Consider the following 20969-nt stretch of genomic DNA (forward strand, 5'->3'; position numbering starts at 1 on the left):
TAATCATGAGCCGAGTCAAAATCAAGAGTTGGACTAACTGACTGAGCCTCCCAGATGCTCCTCCTCCTTTCTAACATAGGCAGTGATTGCTCTACATGGTGCTGTCCATTGATTGTGCTGTGTCCCACACATTTTCATATGTTGTATGTTCATTTTCCTTCACTTCAATGCATTGAGATTTGATCTTTGGTCTTTGATCATCTAGAAGGTTACTTTCTCAGTGTTTGGATATTTGTTAGATTTCTCCTTTGGATACCTAGTTTGCTTTTTAAATATATTTTTTTTAATGTTGAAATTGTACTTCCGAGAAATTGATCGATAGGGTTGTCTTTGTTTCAGGTGTACAATATAGCGATTCCCCTCCCCTACCCCACCTGCTGTCAGCTCCGGTGGCAGGCACTGATGTGCCTTGGAGACTCAGGTGCACCTCCCCCACCCCTCCTCCCTTCAGCTCCTTTTGCCAGGCACTGGTTTGCGTTGGAGACGGAACCCTCGTAGGGGTTCCAAGCAGTTCCTAGTGGCCCAGAAGACACTGGTGATCGGAGACCAAGCCACAAGGCTCTTTGGAGCCAGCTGGGGGCCATCCAAATGCCTCCCCACACAGTTCTGGAGCCGCTGTGGGCTGTCCTGGAGCAGCTGTGGGCTGCTGGGTTGGTGATAGACGAACGTTGGCCACATGTGCCACGAGTCTCTGGGTTTCGCTGGGAGATCCTGGTGTGCACTGCAGTGGTGGTGTTCCTGGGAAAGAGTGCACTCAGCTTCCGATGAAGAAAGTGGCAGTGTGCCCAGAACGAGGAAGTCTCTGGAAAAGGCATGGAGAAGACCGAACCGGACGCACAAGCCCGTGGAGCTGTCGCATCATCCGAGCCGAAGGCCAGTCCTCTCCCGGTCCAGCTTCTTGCTCTGGCTGCCCTGAATCAAGATGCCGGGTATTGGTCAGTGGGAAACACCACGCAACTGCGGAAGGGAGTTCGGGAAAGGCTGTTGAAGAGCCCTCACCAGCTGCCTCCTGAAAATCCCATCTGTGGAGTAGCCCAGGAAGATGGAGAAGCCCTGGTGAGGAAAACACCAGAAGGCTTCAAGGACAGCCGTGATCTGCAGGCAAGTGCAGACCCGCTGGTTCAGGAGATTGGCAGCTGTGGACAGAGAGTGCAGGACGAGGCAGGGCAGGCAGGCAGGCCAGAGCTTCCTGAAGGAGGAGTGCGGCGGCAGGCCAGCGCTGAGGGCCAGAGCCAACAGCACACCCTCAGCCAGATCCTCCTGAAGGGGATGCATGTGCTAGAGCTGCTTGGAGATCATCTGGAAGGTGGGGGCTCAAGGAGGCAGGTGGAGACTGGCTCCTCCTCCCCTGACCACGTGCCCTCAGGCGGGGGCCCCGTGAACCAATTCAAGCCGTCCAGGGCACTGAAGAAGGCACGTCAGAGGAATGAAGAGCTCCCAAGAAACCCAACAAGCCACCAAGCTGAGCAAGGACCTGTTCACCTTCGGAACACCCTCCTGGACGGTGAGATTCCGAAGTTGCGCCTGAAGCTTGAGGCAGAGCCGAAGCTGTGCGAAGAGCACCTCAGACACCTGGAGAGGAAGATGATGGAGGAGAAGGCACGCTGTCTGCAAGTGAAGAACGAGCTTGCCAAGGTGCGCAGGAAGGCGGATGCTGCCCACTGGCACTTGGGCCTCTATAGGAACATGGCCGCCGACCTGCACCGAGAATGGCAGCAAATCGCCTCCTTGCATGAGCGGGAGCGCCTCCTGGTGGAGAAGAGGAGTGAGGAGAGCCAGAAGGCTGTCCTGTGGGCAGAGAGGGAGTTCCAAAGGCTCCAGGCCCAAAACCATTGCCTCAGGCAGAAGCTGGCCAACTCTGGGCCCAAGGTCCAGCCTGTCTCCGGGGGGCCTCCTGCTCCTGCTCCTGCTGTTCCGGGCACAGCCTCCAAATACCCTCAAGGGCCAAAGGCTCCCCTGAAACCCAGGAAGCCCAAGAAGGGAGCAAGGGTGCACTGGCCAGACTCCAAGTTCTCGGGTCCCCTGCAGGTCTGATTCCCTTGCCCAGCAGCCACCAACACTCACAACCAGAGCACAAAAGCTCCTGTGCTTACCCCTTCAGCCATACCCATGGCTCCTTTGACTTGAGATCCACCCCATCCTTTAGCCTGATGCTCCATATTCCCTGGAGCCGTATGAGTGTGAGAGAATATTTTTCAGTGTTCAGCGTAACACAAATAAAAATAAAAATATCCAATGGCTGAGACTCCTGCTCCTGAGAATGGATTTGATTAAGGGATTCTATGCCAAGCAAGGGACGGTTTGAAGTGTCTTTTATCGATCCCTTAATCGTCCCAATAACCCAGTGTGTCATGTCTGACTGAGGTTCAGACAGGGGAAACAACTTGCCCCAAGATCACACACTAGTGAATTTCAGAGCTCCCGTTCCAAACCAGGGTTGTCTAATGATCACCTGCTGTGCCAATAACTTCTACTACTATGCCTACTACTGTTCTTCTTCTTCTTCTTCTTCTTCTTCTTCTTCTTCTTCTTCTTCTTCTTCTTCTTCTTCTTCTTCGGAGAGACAGAAAGGGTGACGGCGCACACACACACACACACAAAGGAACGCACACACATGCAGGCGGGGGAGGGGCCGAGTTAGAGAGATTCCTCGACAGGCTTCGGACTCAAGTGCTGAACCAGACGCTGGTCTGGATTTCCCAGATCACGTGATCAGCCCTGAACCGAAATCAGGAGCCAGACACTGAACTGACAGGCACCCTTGGGCAAGGAACTTCTAGGCAAGCTGCTGAAGGATCCCAGAAGGGCTTGGTAAAATGTTCCCCTCGTTCACGTCCTAGGATGTGATGATTCTATGCAAAGATAATAGTGCATATAATATAATCTAACATAATATATAATAATAGGAGGATGCAGAGATTATAGTGGTGGCTAGCTGAGGTCAAGTCCCAGCCAAGTAGGGAGGGCAGCCTTTAAGGGTCTCCAACGATTCCCATCTTGGGTACACATCGTTTTGTGTTCCATACTCCACCTCTTGATTCGAGTCAGAACTACTGACTCCCTTGTAAAGGACAGAATGTGGCCAAAGTGATAGGATGTCCCTTCGGAGGTGAGTTGACAAAGAGACTGGTCTCCTCTTGGGCTTGCCCGCCCTCCGTCCCTCCCTCCCTCATCTGTTCCCAGGGAAGCCAGCTGCTCCTTGGGAGCTTTATGCTGGAGAGGCCCATGGGGCAAGGAATGACTATTTCTTGCTTCCAGCCATGGAGGGCCTCTGGCTGCTCACAGCCAGCTGAGTGAGCTCAAAAGCAGACTTACCCCCAACAAGCCCGCAGATGACTGAAGATCCAGAGGCCCTCTGGACTGCAGCCTTGTGAGAGATCCTGAGCCACAGGGACCTGGCTAGTTGCACCTGGATGGCTGGCCCACAGAATCCATATCAGGTTATGAATGTTGTTTTAGGCCCATTGGTTCGGGGAAAACCTTCAAGAAAGACAGGAGTGGGAAGCCAAATGTTTGGCTTCTGACCCACCCCCCCTCTCCTGGGGTTGAAATTCCAGGGAAATCAAGAGATGGTAGAAACGCCTGAGAGATGAGGGTAAACAATGGAAGAGAGAGGATATCTGTTCTGATCGCCATGGATCTCTCTGAGAGGACATCCTCCCACTTGATCCTCCTGTGTCGAAGGGTGGCAAATGCAGGGGGAGACACCTGGCAGTGTGGTCCAAGTCGGCTGAGAGCACTCGACCCAGCCCCACAGAGCCTCCTAGAAGGCAGAGAAAGAGCCCAGAAGTTCCCTGGGGCCCCTAGAGAAGGCCCCGAGAGAAGGAGACGAGTTGAAAGCCTGGGACCTGGTCGTTGGACTTCTAGACTGGAGGGGAGATGGCCTGTGGAAGGGCCACTGCCCGCAACCCCTGTTGGACCAGACCCCTCCTGTCTGCTTTGGGAGACTGGGGGTGAATATGAGAATGAATTCATGTAGAAGAGATGGTGTTCTAATGCTTGGTTTCAACTTCTTGAAATCCTTTCAACTTCTTGAAATCGTTGACATTCCTTTTCTCCTTGTCCCCAGGACCACCATGAATGGGAAGGGGCCTTCAAAGAAGCAAGATGAGAACATCTCTTACAAGGCTGTCCAGTGTCAATATCCAACCACTGCAGTCACTTCTACCCCCTTGGCAGCCCCACTGCTTCCATCAGGACACAGATCCGTTCCTGTACAGGTTTTTGAGCAAACGTAAGTTTGGATTTCTCGCAGAGAAATGCCAAGAGTGCAATGACTGGGGTCCTAGGGTGGTTGCAAGTCTAGTTTTCAGAGAAACTGTGTGGAGGGTTGGGTCACTATCCTGTGCACCCGAAAAGCATATTCTACTGCTTGTTCCCTGGAATTTAAATCCAGGCCTTGAAAAAGAAAAGGAACTGTGAACTGTTTTCAAGAGGGAGCTCTATCACCTTCCATTCCCAACAGCGATGCAGGAGCGATCCAGTCGTTCCACATCCTGCCTTGCATTGGGGAGTGGGGTCTCTCTCTCCCTCTCGGGTGCATTTGGTTTGCATCATGCTGATAGGTGTGCAGTGAGAGCTCATTGGAGTTTGAATTTGAATTGCCCCGATGGTACCTTTTTATGGGATTTCCATCTGTATACTCTTTGGTAAAGGGTTTCGGTCTTTTGCCCATTTTTTTTGTTTTTGTTCTTTTCAGACTGGATGGCTTGCTTCTTTGGGGGTCATCTTTTGAGGTTCTCTCCTTCCGACAGGAGTCCTTTATCAGGTATGTGGTTTGCACCTATTTTCTCCCAGTTTGTAGCTTCCCTTTTGGGTCTTCTTCACAAGGTGTTTCACACATTACAGACTTCCAATTCTGATTGTTGGATCATGTCTAATGAATCAACTCTTCTTGAACGGAACATGATTTGATGTCCAGTCGGAGGATTCTTTACCTAGCTGTCCATTCTGGACATTTTTTTCCCTAGAAGATTTATCATTTTACGTAGAAGGCGGTGATTAATTTTGAGTTAATTTAACAAATTTTTTTTTCTTTTTGAGAGAGTGAGCATGCGCATGAGTGGGGCGTGGGGTGGAGGGAGAAGCGAAAAGAGCGTCCTTAAGCAGACTCCCCAGTGAGCTTGGAGCCTGATTTTGTCCCGGGACCCTGAGAGCATGACAAGAGCCGAAATGAAGAGCTGGCTGCCTCAGCGACTGAGTCACCCAGGCGCCACGAGTTCAGTTTTGTACAGAGGATGAGCCTTCGATTGTGGTCCTCGTCCTCCTCGTCCTCCACCTCCACCTCCTCCTCCTCTCTGCCCCTCCCTCTTCTTCTTGGGCCTCCTTCTTCTTCTTTGTCTCTGGAAGTCCACTTGCTCTAGCACCATTTCTTCAAAACGCTGTCACTCCTCCATTGAATTGCTTTTCCCCTTTGTCAGAATCCCATTGACATGTTGGTGGTTGGTCTCTTTCTGGGTTTGATCCTGTTCCACTTATCTATCTTTATACTGTTCCATTTGTCTATCCCTTCACCAACACCACACCTTTTTGATTACTATAGCTGTAGATCTTGAAACTGGGTGGAAGGATTCCTTTGGTTTTCTTTTTTAGTTTTATTTTCTCATCTTTTTCTAGGTTCTGACGTGGAGAGCTTATTGTTTTCAGACAGAGAGAGAGAGAGAGAGAGAGAGAGAGACAGGGAAGGGGTGCAGAGAGAGAGAGAGAGAGAGAGAGAGATATGATTAAAGAGCCTCCATGCCCAGCACCAGCGCAATGCAGGTTCAGTCTCACAACCTCGAGTTTAATCATGAGCCGAGTCAAAATCAAGAGTTGGACTAACTGACTGAGCCTCCCAGATGCTCCTCCTCCTTTCTAACATAGGCAGTGTTTGCTCTACATGGTGCTGTCCATTGATTGTGCTGTGTCCCACACATTTTCATATGTTGTATGTTCATTTTCCTTCACTTCAATGCATTGAGATTTGATCTTTGGTCTTTGATCATCTAGAAGGTTACTTTCTCAGTGTTTGGATATTTGTTAGATTTCTCCTTTGGATACCTAGTTTGCTTTTTAAATATATTTTTTTTAATGTTGAAATTGTACTTCCGAGAAATTGATCGATAGGGTTGTCTTTGTTTCAGGTGTACAATATAGCGATTCCCCTCCCCTACCCCACCTGCTGTCAGCTCCGGTTGCAGGCACTGATGTGCCTTGGAGACTCAGGTGCACCTCCCCCACCCCTCCTCCCTTCAGCTCCTTTTGCCAGGCACTGGTTTGCGTTGGAGACGGAACCCTCGTAGGGGTTCCAAGCACTTCCTAGTGGCCCAGAAGACACTGGTGATCGGAGACCAAGCCACAAGGCTCTTTGGAGCCAGCTGGGGGCCATCCAAATGCCTCCCCACACAGTTCTGGAGCCGCTGTGGGCTGTCCTGGAGCAGCTGTGGGCTGCTGGGTTGGTGATAGACGAACGTTGGCCGCATGTGCCACGAGTCTCTGGGTTTCGCTGGGAGATCCTGGTGTGCACTGCAGTGGTGGTGTTCCTGGGAAAGAGTGCACTCAGCTTCCGAAGAAGAAAGTGGCAGTGTGCCCAGAACGAGGAAGTCTCTGGAAAAGGCATGGAGAAGACCGAACCGGACGCACAAGCCCGTGGAGCTGTCGCATCATCCGAGCCGAAGGCCAGTCCTCTCCCGTTCCAGCTTCTTGCTCTGGCTGCCCTGAATCAAGATGCCGGGTATTGGTCAGTGGGAAACACCACGCAACTGCGGAAGGGAGTTCGGGAAAGGCTGTTGAAGAGCCCTCACCAGCTGCCTCCTGAAAATCCCATCTGTGGAGCAGCCCAGGAAGATGGAGAAGCCCTGGTGAGGAAAACACCAGAAGGCTTCAAGGACAGCCGTGATCTGCAGGCAAGTGCAGACCCGCTGGTTCAGGAGATTGGCAGCTGTGGACAGAGAGTGCAGGACGAGGCAGGGCAGGCAGGCAGGCCAGAGCTTCCTGAAGGAGGAGTGCGGCGGCAGGCCAGCGCTGAGGGCCAGAGCCAACAGCACACCCTCAGCCAGATCCTCCTGAAGGGGATGCATGTGCTAGAGCTGCTTGGAGATCATCTGGAAGGTGGGGGCTCAAGGAGGCAGGTGGAGACTGGCTCCTCCTCCCCTGACCACGTGCCCTCAGGCGGGGGCCCCGTGAACCAATTCAAGCCGTCCAGGGCACTGAAGAAGGCACGTCAGAGGAATGAAGAGCTCCCAAGAAACCCAACAAGCCACCAAGCTGAGCAAGGACCTGTTCACCTTCGGAACACCCTCCTGGACGGTGAGATTCCGAAGTTGCGCCTGAAGCTTGAGGCAGAGCCGAAGCTGTGCGAAGAGCACCTCAGACACCTGGAGAGGAAGATGATGGAGGAGAAGGCACGCTGCCTGCAAGTGAAGAACGAGCTTGCCAAGGTGCGCAGGAAGGCGGATGCTGCCCACTGGCACTTGGGCCTCTATAGGAACATGGCCGCCGACCTGCACCGAGAATGGCAGCAAATCGCCTCCTTGCATGAGCGGGAGCGCCTCCTGGTGGAGAAGAGGAGTGAGGAGAGCCAGAAGGCTGTCCTGTGGGCAGAGAGGGAGTTCCAAAGGCTCCAGGCCCAAAACCATTGCCTCAGGCAGAAGCTGGCCAACTCTGGGCCCAAGGTCCAGCCTGTCTCCGGGGGGCCTCCTGCTCCTGCTCCTGCTGTTCCGGGCACAGCCTCCAAATACCCTCAAGGGCCAAAGGCTCCCCTGAAACCCAGGAAGCCCAAGAAGGGAGCAAGGGTGCACTGGCCAGACTCCAAGTTCTCGGGTCCCCTGCAGGTCTGATTCCCTTGCCCAGCAGCCACCAACACTCACAACCAGAGCACAAAAGCTCCTGTGCTTACCCCTTCAGCCATACCCATGGCTCCTTTGACTTGAGATCCACCCCATCCTTTAGCCTGATGCTCCATATTCCCTGGAGCCGTATGAGTGTGAGAGAATATTTTTCAGTGTTCAGCGTAACACAAATAAAAATAAAAATATCCAATGGCTGAGACTCCTGCTCCTGAGAATGGATTTGATTAAGGGATTCTATGCCAAGCAAGGGACGGTTTGAAGTGTCTTTTATCGATCCCTTCATCGTCCCAATAACCCAGTGTGTCATGTCTGACTGAGGTTCAGACAGGGGAAACAACTTGCCCCAAGATCACACACTAGTGAATTTCAGAGCTCCCGTTCCAAACCAGGGTTGTCTAATGATCACCTGCTGTGCCAATAACTTCTACTACTATGCCTACTACTGTTCTTCTTCTTCTTCTTCTTCTTCTTCTTCTTCTTCTTCTTCTTCTTCTTCTTCTTCTTCTTCTTCGGAGAGACAGAAAGGGTGACGGCGCACACACACACACACACAAAGGAACGCACACACATGCAGGCGGGGGAGGGGCCGAGTTAGAGAGATTCCTCGACAGGCTTCGGACTCAAGTGCTGAACCAGACGCTGGTCTGGATTTCCCAGATCACGTGATCAGCCCTGAACCGAAATCAGGAGCCAGACACTGAACTGACAGGCACCCTTGGGCAAGGAACTTCTAGGCAAGCTGCTGAAGGATCCCAGAAGGGCTTGGTAAAATGTTCCCCTCGTTCACGTCCTAGGATGTGATGATTCTATGCAAAGATAATAGTGCATATAATATAATCTAACATAATATATAATAATAGAAGGATGCAGAGATTATAGTGGTGGCTAGCTGAGGTCAAGTCCCAGCCAAGTAGGGAGGGCAGCCTTTAAGGGTCTCCAACGATTCCCATCTTGGGTACACATCGTTTTGTGTTCCATACTCCACCTCTTGATTCGAGTCAGAACTACTGACTCCCTTGTAAAGGACAGAATGTGGCCAAAGTGATAGGATGTCCCTTCGGAGGTGAGTTGACAAAGAGACTGGTCTCCTCTTGGGCTTGCCCGCCCTCCGTCCCTCCCTCCCTCATCTGTTCCCAGGGAAGCCAGCTGCTCCTTGGGAGCTTTATGCTGGAGAGGCCCATGGGGCAAGGAATGACTCTTTCTTGCTTCCAGCAATGGAGGGCCTCTGGCTGCTCACAGCCAGCTGAGTGAGCTCAAAAGCAGACTTACCCCCAACAAGCCCGCAGATGACTGAAGATCCAGAGGCCCTCTGGACTGCAGCCTTGTGAGAGATCCTGAGCCACAGGGACCTGGCTAGTTGCACCTGGATGGCTGGCCCACAGAAACCATATCAGGTTATGAATGTTGTTTTAGGCCCATTGGTTCGGGGAAAACCTTCAAGAAAGACAGGAGTGGGAAGCCAAATGTTTGGCTTCTGACCCACCCCCCCTCTCCTGGGGTTGAAATTCCAGGGAAATCAAGAGATGGTAGAAACGCCTGAGAGATGAGGGTAAACAATGGAAGAGAGAGGATATCTGTTCTGATCGCCATGGATCTCTCTGAGAGGACATCCTCCCACTTGATCCTCCTGTGTCGAAGGGTGGCAAATGCAGGGGGAGACACCTGGCAGTGTGGTCCAAGTCGGCTGAGAGCACTCGACCCAGCCCCACAGAGCCTCCTAGAAGGCAGAGAAAGAGCCCAGAAGTTCCCTGGGGCCCCTAGAGAAGGCCCCGAGAGAAGGAGATGAGTTGAAAGCCTGGGACCTGGTCGTTGGACTTCTAGACTGGAGGGGAGATGGCCTGTGGAAGGGCCACTGCCCGCAACCCCTGTTGGACCAGACCCCTCCTGTCTGCTTTAGGAGACTGGGGGTGAATATGAGAATGAATTCATGTAGAAGAGATGGTGTTCTAATGCTTGGTTTCAACTTCTTGAAATCCTTTCAACTTCTTGAAATCGTTGACATTCCTTTTCTCCTTGTCCCCAGGACCACCATGAATGGGAAGGGGCCTTCAAAGAAGCAAGATGAGAACATCTCTTACAAGGCTGTCCAGTGTCAATATCCAACCACTGCAGTCACTTCTACCCCCTTGGCAGCCCCACTGCTTCCATCAGGACACAGATCCGTTCCTGCACAGGTTTTTGAGCAAACGTAAGTTTGGATTTCTCGCAGAGAAATGCCAAGAGTGCAATGACTGGGGTCCTAGGGTGGTTGCAAGTCTAGTTTTCAGAGAAACTGTGTGGAGGGTTGGGTCACTATCCTGTGCACCCGAAAAGCATATTCTACTGCTTGTTCCCTGGAATTTAAATCCAGGCCTTGAAAAAGAAAAGGAACTGTGAACTGTTTTCAAGAGGGAGCTCTATCACCTTCCATTCCCAACAGCGATGCAGGAGCGATCCAGTCGTTCCACATCCTGCCTTGCATTGGGGAGTGGGGTCTCTCTCTCCCTCTCGGGTGCATTTGGTTTGCATCATGCTGATAGGTGTGCAGTGAGAGCTCATTGGAGTTTGAATTTGAATTGCCCCGATGGTACCTTTTTATGGGATTTCCATCTGTATACTCTTTGGTAAAGGGTTTCGGTCTTTTGCCCATTTTTTTTGTTTTTGTTCTTTTCAGACTGGATGGCTTGCTTCTTTGGGGGTCATCTTTTGAGGTTCTCTCCTTCCGACAGGCGTCCTTTATCAGGTATGTGGTTTGCACCTATTTTCTCCCAATTTGTAGCTTCCCTTTTGGGTCTTCTTCACAAGGTGTTTCACACATTACAGACTTCCAATTCTGATTGTTGGATCATGTCTAATGAATCAACTCTTCTTGAACGGAACATGATTTGATGTCCAGTCGGAGGATTCTTTACCTAGCTGTCCATTCTGGACATTTTTTTCCCTAGAAGATTTATCATTTTACGTAGAAGGCGGTGATTAATTTTGAGTTAATTTAACAAATTTTTTTTTCTTTTTGAGAGAGTGAGCATGTGCATGAGTGGGGCGTGGGGTGGAGGGAGAAGCGAAAAGAGCGTCCTTAAGCAGACTCCCCAGTGAGCTTGGAGCCTGATTTTGTCCCAGGACCCTGAGAGCATGACAAGAGCCGAAATGAAGAGCTGGCTGCCTCAGCGACTGAGTCACCCAGGCGCCACGAGTTCAGTTTTGTACAGAGGATGAGCCTTCGATTGTGGTCCTCGTCCTCCTCGTCCTCCACCTCCACCTCCTCCTCCTCTCTGCCCCTCCCTCTTCTTCTTGGGCCTCCTTCTTCTTCTTTGTCTCTGGAAGTCCACTTGCTCTAGCACCATTTCTTCAAAACGCTGTCACTCCTCCATTGAATTGCTTTTCCCCTTTGTCAGAATCCCATTGACATGTTGGTGGTTGGTCTCTTTCTGGGTTTGATCCTGTTCCACTTATCTATCTTTATACTGTTCCATTTGTCTATCCCTTCACCAACACCACACATTTTTGATTACTATAGCTGTAGATCTTGAAACTGGGTGGAAGGATTCCTTTGGTTTTCTTCTTTAGTTTTATTTTCTCATCTTTTTCTAGGTTCTGACGTGGAGAGCTTATTGTTTTGAGACAGAGAGAGAGAGAGAGAGAGAGAGAGACAGGGAAGGGGTACAGAGAGAGAGAGAGAGAGAGAGAGAGATTATTAAACAGCCTCCATGCCCAGCACCAGCACAATGCAGGTTCAGTCTCACAACCTCGAGTTTAATCATGACCCGAGTCAAAATCAAGAGTTGGACTAACTGACTGAGCCTCCCAGATGCTCCTCCTCCTTTCTAACATAGGCAGTGATTGCTCTACATGGTGCTGTCCATTGATTGTGCTGTGTCCCACACATTTTCATATGTTGTATGTTCATTTTCCTTCACTTCAATGCATTGGGATTTGATCTTTGATCTTTGATCATCTAGAAGGTTACTTTCTCAGTGTTTCGATATTTGTTAGTTTTCTCCTCTGGATACCTAGTTTGCTTTTTAAATATATTTTTTTTAATGTTGAAATTGTACTTCCGAGAAATTGATCGATAGGGTTGTCTTTGTTTCAGGTGTACAATATAGCGATTCCCCTCCCCTAACCCACCTGCTGTCAGCTCCGGTTGCAGGCACTGATGTGCCTTGGAGACTCAGGTGCACCTCCCCCACCCCTCCTCCCTTCACCTCCTGTTGCCAGGCACTGGTTTGCGTTGGAGACGGAACCCTCGTAGGGGTTCCAAGCACTTCCTAGTGGCCCAGAAGACACTGGTGATCGGAGACCAAGCCACAAGGCTCTTTGGAGCCAGCTGGGGGCCATCCAAATGCCTCCCCACACAGTTCTGGAGCGGCTGTGGGCTGTCCTGGAGCAGCTGTGGGCTGCTGGGTTGGTGATAGACGAACGTTGGCCACATGTGACACAAGTCTCTGGGTTTCGCTGGGAGATCCTGGTGTGCACTGCAGTGGTGGTGTTCCTGGGAAAGAGTGCACTCAGCTTCCGAAGAAGAAAGTGGCAGTGTGCCCAGAACGAGGAAGTCTCTGGAAAAGGCATGGAGAAGACCGAACCGGACGCACAAGCCCGTGGAGCTGTCGCATCATCCGAGCCGAAGGCCAGTCCTCTCCCGTTCCAGCTTCTTGCTCTGGCTGCCCTGAATCAAGATGCCGGGTATTGGTCAGTGGGAAACACCACGCAACTGCGGAAGGGAGCTCGGGAAAGGCTGTTGAAGAGCCCTCACCAGCTGCCTCCTGAAAATCCCATCTGTGGAGCAGCCCAGGAAGATGGAGAAGCCCTGGTGAGGAAAACACCAGAAGGCTTCAAGGACAGCCGTGATCTGCAGGCAAGTGCAGACCCGCTGGTTCAGGAGATTGGCAGCTGTGGACAGAGAGTGCAGGACGAGGCAGGGCAGGCAGGCAGGCCAGAGCTTCCTGAAGGAGGAGTGCGGCGGCAGGCCAGCGCTGAGGGCCAGAGCCAACAGCACACCCTCAGCCAGATCCTCCTGAAGGGGATGCATGTGCTAGAGCTGCTTGGAGATCATCTGGAAGGTGGGGGCTCAAGGAGGCAGGTGGAGACTGGCTCCTCCTCCCCTGACCACGTGCCCTCAGGCGGGGGCCCCGTGAACCAATTCAAGCCGTCCAGGGCACTGAAGAAGGCACGTCAGAGGAATGAAGAGCTCCCAAGAAACCCAACAAGCCACCAAGCTGAGCAAGGACCTGTTCACCTTCGGAACACCCTCCTGGACGGTGAGATTCCGAAGTTGCGCCTGAAGCTTGAGGCAGAGCCGAAGCTGTGCGAAGAGCACCTCAGACACCTGGAGAGGAAGATGATGGAGGAGAAGGCACGCTGCCTGCAAGTGAAGAACGAGCTTGCCAAGGTGCGCAGGAAGGCGGATGCTGCCCACTGGCACTTGGGCCTCTATAGGAACATGGCCGCCGACCTGCACCGAGAATGGCAGCAAATCGCCTCCTTGCATGAGCGGGAGCGCCTCCTGGTGGAGAAGAGGAGTGAGGAGAGCCAGAAGGCTGTCCTGTGGGCAGAGAGGGAGTTCCAAAGGCTCCAGGCCCAAAACCATTGCCTCAGGCAGAAGCTGGCCAACTCTGGGCCCAAGGTCCAGCCTGTCTCCGGGGGGCCTCCTGCTCCTGCTCCTGCTGTTCCGGGCACAGCCTCCAAATACCCTCAAGGGCCAAAGGCTCCCCTGAAACCCAGGAAGCCCAAGAAGGGAGCAAGGGTGCACTGGCCAGACTCCAAGTTCTCGGGTCCCCTGCAGGTCTGATTCCCTTGCCCAGCAGCCACCAACACTCACAACCAGAGCACAAAAGCTCCTGTGCTTACCCCTTCAGCCATACCCATGGCTCCTTTGACTTGAGATCCACCCCATCCTTTAGCCTGATGCTCCATATTCCCTGGAGCCGTATGAGTGTGAGAGACTATTTTTCAGTGTTCAGCGTAACACAAATAAAAATAAAAATATCCAATGGCTGAGACTCCTGCTCCTGAGAATGGATTTGATTAAGGGATTCTATGCCAAGCAAGGGACGGTTTGAAGTGTCTTTTATCGATCCCTTCATCGTCCCAATAACCCAGTGTGTCATGTCTGACTGAGGTTCAGACAGGGGAAACAACTTGCCCCAAGATCACACAGCTAGTGAATTTCAGAGCTCCCGTTCCAAACCAGGGTTGTCTAATGATCACCTGCTGTGCCAATAACTTCTACTACTATGCCTACTACTGTTCTTCTTCTTCTTCTTCTTCTTCTTCTTCTTCTTCTTCTTCTTCTTCTTCTTCTTCTTCTTCGGAGAGACAGAAAGGGTGATGGCGCACACACACACACACACAAAGGAACGCACACACATGCAGGCGGGGGAGGGGCCGAGTTAGAGAGATTCCTCGACAGGCTTCGGACTCAAGTGCTGAACCAGACGCTGGTCTGGATTTCCCAGATCACGTGATCAGCCCTGAACCGAAATCAGGAGCCAGACACTGAACTGACAGGCTCCCTTGGGCAAGGAACTTCTAGGCAAGCTGCTGAAGGATCCCAGAAGGGCTTGGTAAAATGTTCCCCTCGTTCACGTCCTAGGATGTGATGATTCTATGCAAAGATAATAGTGCATATAATATAATCTAACATAATATATAATAATAGAAGGATGCAGAGATTATAGTGGTGGCTAGCTGAGGTCAAGTCCCAGCCAAGTAGGGAGGGCAGCCTTTAAGGGTCTCCAACGATTCCCATCTTGGGTACACATCGTTTTGTGTTCCATACTCCACCTCTTGATTCGAGTCAGAACTACTGACTCCCTTGTAAAGGACAGAATGTGGCCAAAGTGATAGGATGTCCCTTCGGAGGTGAGTTGACAAAGAGACTGGTCTCCTCTTGGGCTTGCCCGCCCTCCGTCCCTCCCTCCCTCATCTGTTCCCAGGGAAGCCAGCTGCTCCTTGGGAGCTTTATGCTGGAGAGGCCCATGGGGCAAGGAATGACTATTTCTTGCTTCCAGCAATGGAGGGCCTCTGGCTGCTCACAGCCAGCTGAGTGAGCTCAAAAGCAGACTTACCCCCAACAAGCCCGCAGATGACTGAAGATCCAGAGGCCCTCTGGACTGCAGCCTTGTGAGAGATCCTGAGCCACAGGGACCTGGCTAGTTGCACCTGGATGGCTGGCCCACAGAAACCATATCAGGTTATGAATGTTGTTTTAGGCCCATTGGTTCGGGGAAAACCTTCAAGAAAGACAGGAGTGGGAAGCCAAATGTTTGGCTTCTGACCCACCCCCCCTCTCCTGGGGTTGAAATTCCAGGGAAATCAAGAGATGGTAGAAACGCCTGAGAGATGAGGGTAAACAATGGAAGAGAGAGGATATCTGTTCTGATCGCCATGGATCTCTCTGAGAGGACATCCTCCCACTTGATCCTCCTGTGTCGAAGGGTGGCAAATGCAGGGGGAGACACCTGGCAGTGTGGTCCAAGTCGGCTGAGAGCACTCGACCCAGCCCCACAGAGCCTCCTAGAAGGCAGAGAAAGAGCCCAGAAGTTCCCTGGGGCCCCTAGAGAAGGCCCCGAGAGAAGGAGATGAGTTGAAAGCCTGGGACCTGGTCGTTGGACTTCTAGACTGGAGGGGAGATGGCCTGTGGAAGGGCCACTGCCCGCAACCCCTGTTGGACCAGACCCCTCCTGTCTGCTTTGGGAGACTGGGGGTGAATATGAGAATGAATTCATGTAGAAGAGATGGTGTTCTAATGCTTGGTTTCAACTTCTTGAAATCCTTTCAACTTCTTGAAATCGTTGACATTCCTTTTCTCCTTGTCCCCAGGACCACCATGAATGGGAAGGGGCCTTCAAAGAAGCAAGATGAGAACATCTCTTACAAGGCTGTCCAGTGTCAATATCCAACCACTGCAGTCACTTCTACCCCCTTGGCAGCCCCACTGCTTCCATCAGGACACAGATCCGTTCCTGCACAGGTTTTTGAGCAAACGTAAGTTTGGATTTCTCGCAGAGAAATGCCAAGAGTGCAATGACTGGGGTCCTAGGGTGGTTGCAAGTCTAGTTTTCAGAGAAACTGTGTGGAGGGTTGGGTCACTATCCTGTGCACCCGAAAAGCATATTCTACTGCTTGTTCCCTGGAATTTAAATCCAGGCCTTGAAAAAGAAAAGGAACTGTGAACTGTTTTCAAGAGGGAGCTCTATCACCTTCCATTCCCAACAGCGATGCAGGAGCGATCCAGTCGTTCCACATCCTGCCTTGCATTGGGGAGTGGGGTCTCTCTCTCCCTCTCGGGTGCATTTGGTTTGCATCATGCTGATAGGTGTGCAGTGAGAGCTCATTGGAGTTTGAATTTGAATTGCCCCGATGGTACCTTTTTATGGGATTTCCATCTGTATACTCTTTGGTAAAGGGTTTCGGTCTTTTGCCCATTTTTTTTGTTTTTGTTCTTTTCAGACTGGATGGCTTGCTTCTTTGGGGGTCCACTTTTGAGGTTCTCTCCTTCCGACAGGAGTCCTTTATCAGGTATGTGGTTTGCACCTATTTTCTCCCAGTTTGTAGCTTCCCTTTTGGGTCTTCTTCACAAGGTGTTTCACACATTACAGACTTCCAATTCTGATTGTTGGATCATGTCTAATGAATCAACTCTTCTTGAACGGAACATGATTTGATGTCCAGTCGGAGGATTCTTTACCTAGCTGTCCATTCTGGACATTTTTTTCCCTAGAAGATTTATCATTTTACGTAGAAGGCGGTGATTAATTTTGAGTTAATTTAACAAATTTTTTTTTCTTTTTGAGAGAGTGAGCATGCGCATGAGTGGGGCGTGGGGTGGAGGGAGAAGCGAAAAGAGCGTCCTTAAGCAGACTCCCCAGTGAGCTTGGAGCCTGATTTTGTCCCGGGACCCTGAGAGCATGACAAGAGCTGAAATGAAGAGCTGGCTGCCTCAGCGACTGAGTCACCCAGGCGCCACGAGTTCAGTTTTGTACAGAGGATGAGCCTTCGATTGTGGTCCTCGTCCTCCTCGTCCTCCACCTCCACCACCTCCTCCTCTCTGCCCCTCCCTCTTCTTCTTGGGCCTCCTTCTTCTTCTTTGTCTCTGGAAGTCCACTTGCTCTAGCACCATTTCTTCAAAACGCTGTCACTCCTCCATTGAATTGCTTTTCCCCTTTGTCAGAATCCCATTGACATGTTGGTGGTTGGTCTCTTTCTGGGTTTGATCCTGTTCCACTTATCTATCTTTATACTGTTCCATTTGTCTATCCCTTCACCAACACCACACATTTTTGATTACTATAGCTGTAGATCTTGAAACTGGGTGGAAGGATTCCTTTGGTTTTCTTCTTTAGTTTTATTTTCTCATCTTTTTCTAGGTTCTGACGTGGAGAGCTTATTGTTTTGAGACAGAGAGAGAGAGAGAGAGAGAGAGAGAGACAGGGAAGGGGTACATAGAGAGAGAGAGAGAGAGAGAGAGAGAGATTATTAAACAGCCTCCATGCCCAGCACCAGCACAATGCAGGTTCAGTCTCACAACCTCGAGTTTAATCATGACCCGAGTCAAAATCAAGAGTTGGACTAACTGACTGAGCCTCCCAGATGCTCCTCCTCCTTTCTAACATAGGCAGTGATTGCTCTACATGGTGCTGTCCATTGATTGTGCTGTGTCCCACACATTTTCATATGTTGTATGTTCATTTTCCTTCACTTCAATGCATTGGGATTTGATCTTTGATCTTTGATCATCTAGAAGGTTACTTTCTCAGTGTTTCGATATTTGTTAGTTTTCTCCTCTGGATACCTAGTTTGCTTTTTAAATATATTTTTTTTAATGTTGAAATTGTACTTCCGAGAAATTGATCGATAGGGTTGTCTTTGTTTCAGGTGTACAATATAGCGATTCCCCTCCCCTACCCCACCTGCTGTCAGCTCCGGTTGCAGGCACTGATGTGCCTTGGAGACTCAGGTGCACCTCCCCCACCCCTCCTCCCTTCAGCTCCTGTTGCCAGGCACTGGTTTGCGTTGGAGACGGAACCCTCGTAGGGGTTCCAAGCACTTCCTAGTGGCCCAGAAGACACTGGTGATCGGAGACCAAGCCACAAGGCTCTTTGGAGCCAGCTGGGGGCCATCCAAATGCCTCCCCACACAGTTCTGGAGCGGCTGTGGGCTGTCCTGGAGCAGCTGTGGGCTGCTGGGTTGGTGATATCCGAACGTTGGCCACATGTGCCACGAGTCTCTGGGTTTCGCTGGGAGATCCTGGTGTGCACTGCAGTGGTGGTGTTCCTGGGAAAGAGTGCACTCAGCTTCCGAAGAAGAAAGTGGCAGTGTGCCCAGAACGAGGAAGTCTCTGGAAAAGGCATGGAGAAGACCGAACCGGACGCACAAGCCCGTGGAGCTGTCGCATCATCCGAGCCGAAGGCCAGTCCTCTCCCGTTCCAGCTTCTTGCTCTGGCTGCCCTGAATCAAGATGCCGGGTATTGGTCAGTGGGAAACACCACGCAACTGCGGAAGGGATTTCGGGAAAGGCTGTTGAAGAGCCCTCACCAGCTGCCTCCTGAAAATCCCATCTGTGGAGCAGCCCAGGAAGATGGAGAAGCCCTGGTGAGGAAAACACCAGAAGGCTTCAAGGACAGCCGTGATCTGCAGGCAAGTGCAGACCCGCTGGTTCAGGAGATTGGCAGCTGTGGACAGAGAGTGCAGGACGAGGCAGGGCAGGCAGGCAGGCCAGAGCTTCCTGAAGGAGGAGTGCGGCGGCAGGCCAGCGCTGAGGGCCAGAGCCAACAGCACACCCTCAGCCAGATCCTCCTGAAGGGGATGCATGTGCTAGAGCTGCTTGGAGATCATCTGGAAGGTGGGGGCTCAAGGAGGCAGGTGGAGACTGGCTCCTCCTCCCCTGACCACGTGCCCTCAGGCGGGGGCCCCGTGAACCAATTCAAGCCGTCCAGGGCACTGAAGAAGGCACGTCAGAGGAATGAAGAGCTCCCAAGAAACCCAACAAGCCACCAAGCTGAGCAAGGACCTGTTCACCTTCGGAACACCCTCCTGGACGGTGAGATTCCGAAGTTGCGCCTGAAGCTTGAGGCAGAGCCGAAGCTGTGCGAAGAGCACCTCAGACACCTGGAGAGGAAGATGATGGAGGAGAAGGCACGCTGCCTGCAAGTGAAGAACGAGCTTGCCAAGGTGCGCAGGAAGGCAGATGCTGCCCACTGGCACTTGGGCCTCTATAGGAACATGGCCGCCGACCTGCACCGAGAATGGCAGCAAATCGCCTCCTTGCATGAGCGGGAGCGCCTCCTGGTGGAGAAGAGGAGTGAGGAGAGCCAGAAGGCTGTCCTGTGGGCAGAGAGGGAGTTCCAAAGGCTCCAGGCCCAAAACCATTGCCTCAGGCAGAAGCTGGCCAACTCTGGGCCCAAGGTCCAGCCTGTCTCCGGGGGGCCTCCTGCTCCTGCTCCTGCTGTTCCGGGCACAGCCTCCAAATACCCTCAAGGGCCAAAAGCTCCCCTGAAACCCAGGAAGCCCAAGAAGGGAGCAAGGGTGCACTGGCCAGACTCCAAGTTCTCGGGTCCCCTGCAGGTCTGATTCCCTTGCCCAGCAGCCACCAACACTCACAACCAGAGCACAAAAGCTCCTGTGCTTACCCCTTCAGCCATACCCATGGCTCCTTTGACTTGAGATCCACCCCATCCTTTAGCCTGATGCTCCATATTCCCTGGAGCCGTATGAGTGTGAGAGAATATTTTTCAGTGTTCAGCGTAACACAAATAAAAATAAAAATATCCAATGGCTGAGACTCCTGCTACTGAGAATGGATTTGATTAAGGGATTCTATGCCAGCAAGGGACGGTTTGAAGTGTCTTTTATCGATCCCTTCATCGTCCCAATAACCCAGTGTGTCATGTCTGACTGAGGTTCAGACAGGGGAAACAACTTGCCCCAAGATCACACAGCTAGTGAATTTCAGAGCTCCCGTTCCAAACCAGGGTTGTCTAATGATCACCTGCTGTGCCAATAACTTCTACTACTATGCCTACTACTGTTCTTCTTCTTCTTCTTCTTCTTCTTCTTCTTCTTCTTCCTTCTTCCTTCTTCCTTCTTTCTTCTTCTTCTTCTTCTTCTTCTTCTTCTTCTTCTTCTTCTTCTTCTTCTTCTTCTTCTTCTTCGGAGAGACAGAAAGGGTGACGGCGCACACACACACACACAAAGGAACGCACACACATGCAGGCGGGGGAGGGGCCGAGTTAGAGAGATTCCTCGACAGGCTTCGGACTCAAGTGCTGAACCAGACGCTGGTCTGGATTTCCCAGATCACGTGATCAGCCCTGAACCGAAATCAGGAGCCAGACACTGAACTGACAGGCACCCTTGGGCAAGGAACTTCTAGGCAAGCTGCTGAAGGATCCCAGAAGGGCTTGGTAAAATGTTCCCCTCGTTCACGTCCTAGGATGTGATGATTCAATGCAAAGATAATAGTGCATATGATATAATCTAACATAATATATAATAATAGAAGGATGCAGAGATTATAGTGGTGGCTAGCTGAGGTCAAGTCCCAGCCAAGTAGGGAGGGCAGCCTTTAAGGGTCTCCAACGATTCCCATCTTGGGTACACATCGTTTTGTGTTCCATACTCCACCTCTTGATTCGAGTCAGAACTACTGACTCCCTTGTAAAGGACAGAATGTGGCCAAAGTGATAGGATGTCCCTTCGGAGGTGAGTTGACAAAGAGACTGGTCTCCTCTTGGGCTTGCCCGCCCTCCGTCCCTCCCTCCCTCATCTGTTCCCAGGGAAGCCAGCTGCTCCTTGGGAGCTTTATGCTGGAGAGGCCCATGGGGCAAGGAATGACTCTTTCTTGCTTCCAGCAATGGAGGGCCTCTGGCTGCTCACAGCCAGCTGAGTGAGCTCAAAAGCAGACTTACCCCCAACAAGCCCGCAGATGACTGAAGATCCAGAGGCCCTCTGGACTGCAGCCTTGTGAGGGATCCTGAGCCACAGGGACCTGGCTAGTTGCACCTGGATGGCTGGCCCACAGAAACCATATCAGGTTATGAATGTTGTTTTAGGCCCATTGGTTCGGGGAAAACCTTCAAGAAAGACAGGAGTGGGAAGCCAAATGTTTGGCTTCTGACCCACCCACCCTCTCCTGGGGTTGAAATTCCAGGGAAATCAAGA

The sequence above is a fragment of the Meles meles genome, chromosome 1 (assembly GCF_922984935.1).
Source record: "Meles meles chromosome 1, mMelMel3.1 paternal haplotype, whole genome shotgun sequence".
Classification (NCBI taxonomy): domain Eukaryota; kingdom Metazoa; phylum Chordata; class Mammalia; order Carnivora; family Mustelidae; genus Meles; species Meles meles.